We start from the raw sequence: 12,087 nt of genomic DNA, 5'->3' as shown, positions 1-12,087 counted from the left end.
TACATGTAGTGCGTGTTGAGGAATATTAAATGACCATTAATACAGTATTTCTCTTACATGGAGACGTAAAGGCTAGACGATGACTGAAACTATTGATGCGATTCAGTAGCTTTAGGAATGCAGAGAAGGAGGGCTGGACTGATAACTAGAATCATAACATACTCTTGACAGACTGGCAGGCAGAGCCAGGCCGAGCCGGGCACTGTGAGGCAGGAAGTAAGGGAAGGGTCAGGGATACAGGTGGGGGCTGTATCGCTCCTCAGCGAGGGTTCAGGAGACAGGAGCTGAATCTGGGTCCGGGCCCTTTTGAGGCCTAGAAACGGGGACTTTTACTGAAATAACGTGCACACTGTGAAACGTGGCAACATAACTTTACATAGGCCTGATATTCGTAGCTTTCACGAGAACTGGAAACTGGCATACTAGAGTTGGACACAACTAGAATTGCGTCTTTAATTGATCATAGGGGAATACATATGCATATTAATCATGCACATATAACATAAGATGGGGAACACGTAGGGACACAGAACATGGCAAAATTTACTTTTCCACATTCCCTCCTTGTCACTACGTTTCCATCAGGAAACATCAATATTCATGATACCATCTATCATTTCATATAGCATCATTTGCTCGTCTCGAATTGTCTTGGAACGGGACTTAGGACGGGGACTTTGACTAGGAATACAGGATGTAGCACAAATGCCGCAAATCGCAGGGCCACATTGTATACAGAGGCAGCAACTGAAAATGATCATTACTGCTATACCTAGGAATGACAATACTTTCCATCCCCAGGCAGAAATTATACTCCAGAGCCAACCGGACCATGTCCAGGTGCCTGGATTCTGGTGTAACTGATGGGCAATTTTATGAAGTCTGGTTATAGCTGAATAAACAGACGGCGCGTTATTAGGAATGAAAATGCAGCAACTAGATCCGATGACTCTACATGCTCCTCCTCTATCGGCCAGTATGACGTCAAGAACGAGACGATTTTGGAGCACGACAAATCTCATAGCAGATTGCTCTTCGGTTAAGTTACCTAGAGCAGAAGTAGTCTCATTCACTACTGCTTCAAGGGTTCTGGTTAACCTACGTATTAACTTACTATTCTGGATAGGTCCTATAAAGAAGAAGAAACCTCTATTGAAGTCTGTATACTGTTCTAGAGCAGTTTCAGTTTGATCGACAATCGGGGACTCGATCTCCCTTCTATGTCTAACGTGTACTAGATGTGTGTTTCTATGATAATCAGATGGGGCTAGAAAAACTGGTGGCAGTAGGAAGGCAATGTAACATGTTCCATCCCAATCGAGGGGCAGACGGACATATGCGGTCTGACCACAAACAAAATATGAATGACGTGAGGCTTTGAAAATAGATTTCCCACTGTCACTATACTTGACAATAGTAGTACAATCACTATGTCCTACATGTACGGAACCATTCTTTCGGACACATAATTCGCCTTTGACTGGTAGTACTGAAATAGCAGGTAAATCTGGAGTAGTATCAGACTGAACATTCAGGACCATAAAATTCGAAGAATAGTTACCTAAATCATAAACTTCATTCTCTAGATCTAACCCTGTTCTATGGGAAAGACCTTGCTTGTCTGGAAAACATGTTCTGTTCAGAAGGGACATATCAGTTGAGGATGACGTTAACGTGGACCATGCTCCACACGAACCATTATGTGAAAACGGATAAGGAAAGAGTGGCAGAACTCCCTTCGGTGTCTGGAAAGGGGGGAGTCGACCACACACCCAACAATTAGTGGCATTGCTGGTCTGGTGTGAATAATGTAGCATTCTGATAAATGTATTATTGCGCATAGCAAGACGATAGGATAGCTCGTGAGGGGGCAGATCACTAAATGTGTGCTCTACTGTAGCATTAGAAAACTTATTTACATGAGGAATTGGAAAACATAAATACAATGCATAACTTGTGCAGGTAACCATCAAACTCAAAAATAGAAGAAAACATAGAATAATGATACATCTGATAGAGTTTTGACTAACTCTCTCACTATGGGGGTCTATCTCATACATGTCAGAAACCTGTCTAACCGTTTCACCTAGGGGAGGACTTAGACAATTAAACTGGCTGACTTATTTTACTAGACCGGAGTTTACTTTTATACTCCTGCTGCGGAGTTTCCTCTAACAGGGGAGGCTTGGTATCAATGTCATTTGCGGGACAGTCCTTAAGAATAGTATCTTGGCAGTCTTTAAAATCTTGACAATCCTTGGAAATGTTCTTGGAAACAGTTTTTAGTCGGAGTCCGTGAAATTTCTTGACATGTGACAGGTGCACCCACCCCTTCCTGCCTTCCAACTTGACGGCAGTACGGGTGGTCAGAAGGACTTGCTTCGGTTCCTTCCAGCGATGCTCCAGCGGACTTGAACGATCAAAATTCCGGACAAGAACCAGGCATCCTGGAACGATTTCATGCGGTTTCACCTCGGTATTGTCTGGAAATGCGGCGGCAACCTGTGAACGACAAGAGTGTAGGGCAGACATCAAGGAAGCTAGGTAATCTGTCAGCATATTACTGGAAACATCTGTAATACTTCGGGGTCTAGGTGTACCCCACATGTTCGGGGGGCGGCCGAATACGACCTCGTAAGGGGACAGACCTGATCTGGAATGTGCGACCATGCGCATATAGAACAGAGCGACTGGCAGAGCTACTAGCCAGTCTACACCTTTTTCTTTACAGACTTTGGCGATGCGGATTTTCAGGGTCTGATTATGTCTCTCTACGAGACCTGCTGCTTCAGGATGGCGTACACAATGAAACTTCCACTGGTACCCTAATAGAAGGGACACGTGCTTCATTAGTTCAGATGAGAATGGCTGGCCGTTGTCTGAATACACGACCCTAGGGAGTCCATAACGGGGGAAAAATTCACGAACCAACTGCTTGGCAGTGGTCGCGGCTGTGTAATCTGGGACTGGATATGCCTCTGTCCACCTGGACAAAGCGCATACAACTACAAGGACATACTTGAAACCTCGACATCGCTCCATCTGAATATAATCCATCTGGAGGACCTCAAAAGGGTGGTCAGGAGGTTGGAATCCCCCTTGTTCCACCGGGACACTTTTACCTGGATTGAACTGACAACATATCATACAGGTACGGACTTTCTGCTTGGCTGCAGCTCGTAAATGCTTGTTGAACCAAATGTTCTGGATACTGTCTAACATGGCTTTTTCTCCTAAGTGTGCAGGACTATGTGCGGTATTGATAATGACTTGAACCATTGAGTCGGGGAGAAACCATGTGGCTTTTCCCTTCGTCAACCATCCCTGGTCTGTCTGGACCCCTCCTTGTTCGGACCATTTCTTGATTTCATCGGGAGTAGCATGTAACTGGATATCTATGACATCTTGAGTGGGGTCCTTAACTGTCATACATGTAATCGGATCTGGAGTGTGTGTCAGTGTCATGTTAACTGGAATGTCTGGAGTCTGAGCTGTAAGCTTGGCTGTTTGGTCTGCTAGATCATTACCTTGGGAAATAATGTCAGTGACTTTCGTATGTGCTTTGCACTTCATGATAGCGATAGCTGTCGGTAAATGTATTGCATCTAACAGAGCCTGAATCAGGAGACCATGCTGAATCTTGGTTCCATGAGAAGTCATGAAACCTCTCTCCTGCCAGAGCACTCCAAAGTCGTGTACGACTCCGAATGCATAACGTGAATCTGTATAAATGTTAACTTTCAGGTTCTTGGCACGTATGCAGGCTTGGGTCAGAGCGACTAGCTCTGCTGCTTGAGCGGACAGGGTGTCGATACGATGTGTCTCTAAAACTTCAGTATCAGTAGTCACTGCATACGCGGCGACTAGTTCTCCTGTACTTGTTCTCATACATGAACCATCCACATAAAGTGTCAGGTCGGGATCTGGTAGTGGAATATCTGTCAGGTCTTGTCTTGGCTTTGTCATGATGTTAACTACTTCCACACAGTCATGTGTGGCAGGATTTGAAATAACTGACGGTAACAGTGTAGCAGGATTTAGAACGTTGCAGCGTCTGATTTCTATGTGTGGCTGGAACAGTGTCAATTCATAACCTGTTAAACGTGCAATTGTCAAGTGCTGAGTCTGTGTTCGGTTTAAAAGAACTTCCACGGAGTGTGGAACTTGTACTGTCAGGGAATGTCCTAATACTATGGAGTCACTTTGTCTGATCGCTAGTGCTGTGGCTGCAACTGACTTGAGGCACGCAGGCAGAGCCTGGGCTACTGGATCTAGTGTGCTTGAAAAATAAGCACAAGGCTTGTATTGTCCTGCTTGATCTTGTGTGAGAACAGATAATGCTGTACCTTCACGTTCAGTGACGAAAAGTGTAAAAGGCTTACTGTAGTTCGGTGTTGCTAGAACAGGAGCTTGACATAAGGCTTTCTTTAACTCATTAAAAACAAGTGTATGTTCAGATGTCCAAGGGAGGACAGTCGATACGGCTGCCTCCTGTGTCGTTAACTGTATCAGTGGCTTGGCTAGAAATGCATACTGAGGAATCCATTGTCTGCAGTAAGAAGTGAGGCCGATAAAAGCACGTACCTCCTTCTGGGTCTTGGGCTGAGGAAGACTCGCTATTAACTGGATACGGTCAGGTGTCAACTGCCTACCCCTCTTGGACAGTAAGTGGCCTAAATAGATCACTTGCTGGACACAGAATTGAAGCTTCGAAGGGGACACCTTGTGCCCCATCTCGGCTAGGAAATACAAAACTGTAAGTGACGCACGCTCGCAGTCACGTTCAGAACGGGCTGTGATCAGTAGATCATCGACATACTGGAGCAGGGCAGTGTCAGTTGGCATGTGAATATTGTCTAGTTGTCTCTTAAGTGCTTGACTGTAAATACTAGGACTTTCTGTAAAACCTTGAGGAGCTCGTGTGAATTTATAGCTCCTTCCATTTAAACAGAATCCGAAAAGGAACTGGCTGTCTGGATGAATGGGGACACTGAAAAATGCGTTCTTGAGGTCTATGACTGTGAAAAACGTAGCTTCAGAATCAATGGCTGTCAATAGGGAAGAAATATCTGGAACAACTGGGTACTGGGGAATGATACATTTATTAAGTTCTCGAAGGTCAATCACTAATCGATATACTGGAGGTGCATTTGGATCAGTACGTTTCATAACTGGAATGATAGGAGAATTACATACATTGGAGTCAGTTTCTACAACCACTCCTTGAGCAATGAGCTCGTCAATAATTTTGGATAAGGCTGCTACAGCCTCAGGTGGCAATCTGTACTGTCGGATTCGTGGTAACACTACACCTGGTTTCAGAGTCACACGATGGGGTGTGATTTGCATAAAACCAACATCAGTTGGACCTTGTGCCCATAGATGCTGCGGGACATTCAATAATCTTGGATCAAAATCACGTAATACATAGTGACCCTTAAAGTCACGTAAAAACAAACGTATTCCTTCTGGGGAACAACATATGACTGCACCTAATTCTTTCAAGGTCTTAATACCTAACAGATTTTCTGGACATGACTTCGTAAGTAACAGATCAGTAGTTCGGGACAATGGACCTACTTCTAGAGTAACTGGCTTTGATATCTCGTTTACAATAGGTTTTCCTGAAAATCCAAGGGAAACATTTCTAGAGCCTGAGAGCGGAGCCCCTGGAACCTCGTCATGACTTATAGTAGTCCTACTTGCCCCTGTATCAATCAGAAACTTTCTGTCTTTCCCTAATACTTGACTTTGAACATAGGGACCCTCTTGATCTACAGGTATCTCGATGAGAGGCAAGCCTACCTCCCTCTCTAGGCTGTTTCATGAATACTGCTGGTACTCTGGATACTCGGACTGTGCATACTGGTACATCTGCTGTGTAACATGCTGTGTTGCAGCGATAGGCTGCGGTGCTGTAACTGTCTGTTGTGCATTCTGTGGTGGCTGAGAAGTCTGTGGAACTTGTTCTTGTCTAGGCGGACGTGGTCTTTCTTTAGTCTTACCGGTAGCTATGTTGTGTTTCAGAACTGCACACTCGTTTATAAAATGACCTGGCTGTTTACAATAATTGCAGGTCCCTTTAACAGGAACTGCAGGATGACTGGCTTGATTCGTACCCCTCTTCTGACTGTCTTGAGGAACAGATTGTGCAACTAATACTTTCATTTTCGTGTCTTTCATACGTTTCCTTTCATGATCTTGTTCTTCTCTGATTCTATTCTGGTGATACTGGAGCATCTGAAGCATTTGGGACGGAGTATTAGCTTGCCAGGTACTTTCGACTTTCAAAACTCGATTTTTCACTTGTGGGCTTGAATTCTCGACTAGTTTAGTAACAAAAAGATGAGGGTATGACTCACTACTCGTCTTCAAACCACTGTTGATGCTAAAGCATTTCTCAAACCTAGAATAAAAATCACTAGTATCTTCGTCTGGTTTCTGTTTACAGGCTGAGATTGCATCCCAGTCTTCCTTTTTCGTGGCTAGTAATCTTGGCAAAACTTGTATTAATAGCTCAGGTAATTCTTTACATTTACCTCCTAGACCGGTACCTGGTACACGTGTATTTTCTTCAGCTTCTAGAGCTGCCCAATCTATCTTTTTCTCTCCCACCTCCCATTCTTTTTCCTTGAGTTTTTCATATGTGCCCGCAGGCAACAGAACCTTTAACATTTTAATAATATCTGGATACGTGTATTCTCCCGTACGGAGCATGTCTTTTAATTCACGGTGGAACCCTGCTGGATCTTTATCGTGACAGGGAATTAACTTCTTCATCTCTAAGAGTTCTATCTTTGTAATCGGGGTGTAAACAAATACTCGTTGCATTTCACCAGCTGGTGTCCTGACTGGGTGTACTTCTCGTAACGGATGCTGTCTATCTATGTAAAACGGTTTACTTTCTGGGGGTGAGATGTGAACAAAATGCGGATTCAGAAACGTTCGGTATTTGCGGCGCTGTTCTAGAATGACACTAATTAAATCGGTACCCAGACCTTTCCACCTATACTGGAGTAACTCGTTCAGGACATCATGTAACGGACCTGGATCGGAATGCTGACCCTCATACAGTGTAATGAGGTGCTGGATCATATACATACCCACCAGTCGCTGCTCGGCTGGGGGCAGTTTCAGAAACATTTGTGCCACTATTTCGTCTGGAAAAGTGGTAGAATCAGTAGCCCATCGGACTGCTGATCGGGCTAGTTCTTGTTCATGCATGGTACTAAGTTCACTATAACCGATTCGTGATTTCAGAATGTGATCGGTAGCTTGAAATACTTGTTCTAGAGAACCTTGTTCTGGTGCTGGAGGAGGAACAGTTTTCTTGTAGTCTAGACGTGAATGTCGGTCGGAAAGTCTAGTTCTACCTACATACGCTATTCTGGAAGGATTCTCGTCGTCTACCTCTTCAGTAGAAGAGTCATTTTCTTTCTCGCTTACTAGTGCTGCTTTGCGTTTCTCGTGTAACCTTATTATTTCTTTACGGATTTTCTTGTACATACTCTCTATACTACTGAGTGTCCTGTGTTTACCCTCGGCTATATTATCACTCCACCTTGTCAGAACTTTCATTTCGGTCTGATCTTTAGTCGGGGAATCTTGTTCCCTTATTAAACAATTAATTAGAAACTTTAATAGTATGAGCTGGGTCTCAGCTTTCCTTAGAGACATGACTTCTCCAATACTTTCTGGATCATCCCCTGTACGGATGAAACAATATATTCTGTCTAGATCTTCTTTCATATTCGGTAGGGTGTCCAAATACTCGGTCACCCGTCTTACACGCAATGAATATATAAGCATACTATCATCACCTGGGACTGGATCATAACGGCATTCGGTAAGAGCTCGCCTGATATCTGCAACGGACTGATATTTGGGCGTACGCTGTAACGCACGTTCATGTAATTCGGCTAATATTACTCGTTTGTGTGGCGGCGGGGTTCCCGGAGGACCTCCTCCCGCGGCCCCTAAACTGGAATCGTCGACTGATACTCTTCGTGCTGGCAGAGTGACTGATGTAGCGGGTACTTGTACTGTGAGCTGGACCGGGGGTACCGTAACGGGTGCTGTAACAGGTGCCCCGGTGGCTGGAGGAGCAGGAATTACATTATTCACAGGAGCTGGCGGAGCAGGATTTGCATATTCGGGGACTGTGTCGTCCAAATAGGACGAGAGAAAAATATCAGCTGCGGTCGGTTTGTGACGTAGCTTGGTCGGAACTAAGGGCGGTGGAAAATTACTGGATGCCTCCGGGGTTGCTTTTGGCAAGCCCTCGGCAAGAAGAGGGTACATACCCTTAATGAGGGCATTCCTCTGTCTGTCTGACTGTTCGGTTTTAACTCGTTCACCTATTTCGATTAATTCCCTTTCCTGGGCTCTTTCTGAGGATTCTCTACTTAATTCTGACTTTCTGATTTCTTTTTCGGTTCTTTTATGAGATTCTTTGCGCCATAACTCGATGGCATCTTTCTGTGACTGTCTGGCTTTCTTTTTCCATAATACTTCTTCTACTCGCATGATGCACTCGGCATCCCATGTGCCTGATACAGGCCATCTATATTTCTCTTCTAATTCCTTAGTGTACTCGACCCATAAGTCTAGATATAATATGGCACTTATGCCATGCTTTTGATACATAAAATGACCTGGACTGTCCCTAGGCGGGACAGGAACTGCTTCTTCGAGCAGACCTTTTCTAGTTTTTAACTGACGTAACTTGGAAAACAGAGGCATGGCTGAACTAGAGTCTAGACACAATACAATACACAATGAACACGATGATTACTGGAGAACAACACATTCATACCACGACATTGAAAACACATTGAAATAACATTTAAAATAACAGTTCGGACAGAAACATTACCTGGAATACTTAAGAACAGAAACACATGAATTTCTCGAGAACAGAACTTACTAGAATTACTAGATGCACTGCTGAAACAGTACGAAACTTACCGGTCTCATAAAGAGACACGTCAGGACCCGCATCCACCTAAGTGGACACTTCGTGTTGGATCTGTGTACCCAAACCCACGGACCAGAGACAATTAGATTGACCCTGTCTAGATACTACCCCAGCAACGGTACTCACCGGGCAGCAAGAACGGAAGGCCTCGGACTGGACTGGACTGCTACGACGACGGACGGACAAACTTCGGACTTCAGTTACGGGTGGGCCTCCGGATACCTCGGACCTTGGACTCTCGGCTTGGGCTCTGGTCGGGACTCGCCGCGTTCCTCCACCGCCTCGTCTGGATGCTGGACCGCAACCTCCGTCTCCTCCGTGGGCCTGAGGGATACTTGAAGCAGAAATATCTGCACGTGCACGGTATGGTTCCGTCACGGCTGCAGAGGTTCAGGGGGCTGGCGTGGCTTCTCCGGCGCGTGGGGAAAGGGCAAGTCCCTACTCGGGCGCCATTATGTGGTAAATAAATAAATAATACCTCTATTTTTGACTAGATATACAATAACAGATAGCTCAATAAATAAGAGTCAAGATTCGAGGTAGCTGGAGTTTGCAGGTTTAATACAGCATAAAGGACAGGAACAGGACAACCTGCACGGGGAAGATCTGGGATGGCTAGCCTGGCAGGGGGGCCCCGACAGCTGTCGGGCAGGATCTGGGATGAGCGCGCTAACTTTTAATAACAATACACAAGTATATATAGTTAAAACAATTTCATTGCAGTACATACAGTAGGCGTAGCAGTGGGTGGGGTTCGTAGCAGTCGCGAAAGATAAGGCAGAAAGTAGGTGTAACAAGAGGCGTGAACAGGGCGTATACATAGACATGTGATGTAAACGTAACAGAATATGTCATAAATGGGGCGGAAACATGGAGGGGGCTACCTAAGGAGCCGGGACCTCTAGCCTAGTGGTGCGCGTAAACTGGCAATGACGTGTCACTAGGAGAAGCTGGGGGCTATGACTTCTGCGCTAGAAGAAGAGACTAAAGTCTGGAGAGTCAGAGCGACATGTACCTAAACACTATCTAGTATCTGATGTTTAGAGAACATGTTGATAGAATCCAAAAGTTATCAGGGCAAAGGCTAACAGACTCTAAGACGGGTGCATGCATTATTCTACATGTAGTGCGTGTTGAGGAATATTAAATGACCATTAATACAGTATTTCTCTTACATGGAGACGTAAAGGCTAGACGATGACTGAAACTATTGATGCGATTCAGTAGCTTTAGGAATGCAGAGAAGGAGGGCTGGACTGATAACTAGAATCATAACATACTCCTGACAGACTGGCAGGCAGAGCCAGGCCGAGCCGGGCACTGTGAGGCATGAAGTAAGTGAAGGGTCAGGGATGCAGGTGGGGGCTGTATCGCTCCTCGGAGAGGTTTCAGGAAACAGGAGCTGAATCTGGGTCCGGGCCCTTTTGAGGCCTAGAAACGGGGACTTTTACTGAAATAACGTGCACACTGTGAAACGTGGCAACATAACTTTACATAGGCCTGATATTCGTAGCTTTCACGAGAACTGGAGACTGGCATACTAGAGTTGGACACAACTAGAATTGCGTCTTTAATTGATCATAGGGGAATACATATGCATATTAATCATGCACATATAACATAAGATGGGGAACACGTAGGGACACAGAACATGGCAAAATTTACTTTTCCACACCCTCTAGAGCCTCCCTTGCCCCTCTAGAGCCTCCCTTGCCCCCTCTAGAGCTTCCCTTGTCCCCTCTAGAGCCTCCCTTGTCCCCTCTAGAGCCTCCTTGTCCCCTCTAGAGCCTCCATCGCCCCCTATAGAGCCTCCCTCGCCCCCCTCACCCCCTCTAGAGTCTCCCCCGCCCCCTCTGGAGCCTCCCTCTAGAGCCTCCCTCTCCCCCTCTAGAGCCTCCCTTGCCCCCCCAGTAGCCTCCCTTTTCCCCTCTAGAGCCTCCCTCTCCCCCTCTAGAGACTCCCTCGCCCCCTCTCTCGCCTCCCTCTAGAGCCTCCCTCGCCCCCTCAGAGCCTCTCTCGCCCCCTCTAGAGCCTCCCTTGCCCCCCTAGAACCTCCTCCGCCCCTCTAGACCCTCCCTCGCCCCACTAGAGCCTCCCTCGCCCCCTCAGAGCCTCTCTCGCCCCCTCTCTCGCCTCCCTTGCCCCCCTAGAACCTCCTCCGCCCCTCTAGACCCTCCCTCGCCCCCTCTAAAGCCTCCCTCTAGAGCCTCCCTTGCCACCTCTAGAGCCTTCCTCTAGAGCCTCCCTTGCCACCTCTAGAGCCTCCTTCTATAGCCTCCCTCTAGAGCCTCCCTTGCCCCCTCTAAAGCCTTCTCCACCCCTCTAGAGCCTCCTTTGCCCCCTCTACACCCTCCCTCGCCCCTCTAAAGCCTTCTCCACCCCTCTAGAGCCTCCCTTGCCCCTCTAGACCCTCCTGCATCCCTCTAGACCTTCTCTCTTCCTTCTTCTCTCATAAGAATCCTGCTGACTCTCTTCTCCCCACTCATGCCCTCTGTCTTCCAGAGACCTCTGAGTACCTTCACCCTACCCTGTGGTAATAACATGCTATACCGTTTCATCCCCATCTTGTTTTGGGACAGCTGAGAGGGAACAGTGCCGAATTCTGACTCATCTAGCCCTTACTCATACGAAAGGGCCATTAATGTGTTAACTGATTTTATTCTACGCTACAGAGATATAAAAGACAACAGTTTGGAGTAGATATGACTACAAACTTACAAGAAACTGAGCTTTGCAGTTAAAATGACCGGAAACACACAAGAGACTGAGGTTCAGAATACACGTGGCTGAGAAAAGACACAAGGGCCCGATTCACAGAACTAACTTAAGACAAAATCCTAAACTTACTACCATTTTGGTATTCACAGACATTAGGAGTCCTAAATGCCTTCTGTGAATACCGAAAGTCTTAAAGTTAGGATTTTTCTCAATTTAGGCGAAGTACAGTTAGGACTCCTAACTTTAGGATTCCTAAATGCCTTCTGTGAATAAAGAAAGTCTTAAAGTTAGGATTTTTCTCAGTTTAGGAAAAGTGACGCAAAAGTGGCTCCAGGGGCTTGTAAATCTACCCCAAAGTTTCTAAAAAGGTGCAGACTACCTCAACTATTTTC

At 46.0% G+C, this 12,087-nt stretch overlaps 1 protein-coding gene across 1 annotated transcript in view; it reads right to left on the bottom strand.

Annotated features, from left to right (window-relative positions):
- STAB1 (stabilin 1) overlaps positions 1 to 12,087 on the bottom strand; it is a 769,578-nt gene that overhangs the window by 638,893 nt on the left and 118,598 nt on the right. The gene's annotated exons all lie outside the window — the stretch shown is intronic.

This window comes from Lissotriton helveticus, chromosome 9 (assembly GCF_964261635.1).
Source record: "Lissotriton helveticus chromosome 9, aLisHel1.1, whole genome shotgun sequence".
NCBI lineage: Eukaryota > Metazoa > Chordata > Amphibia > Caudata > Salamandridae > Lissotriton > Lissotriton helveticus.
The sequence above is the reverse complement of the archived record's forward strand: the minus strand, read 5'-3'. Positions and strand labels throughout refer to the sequence as shown.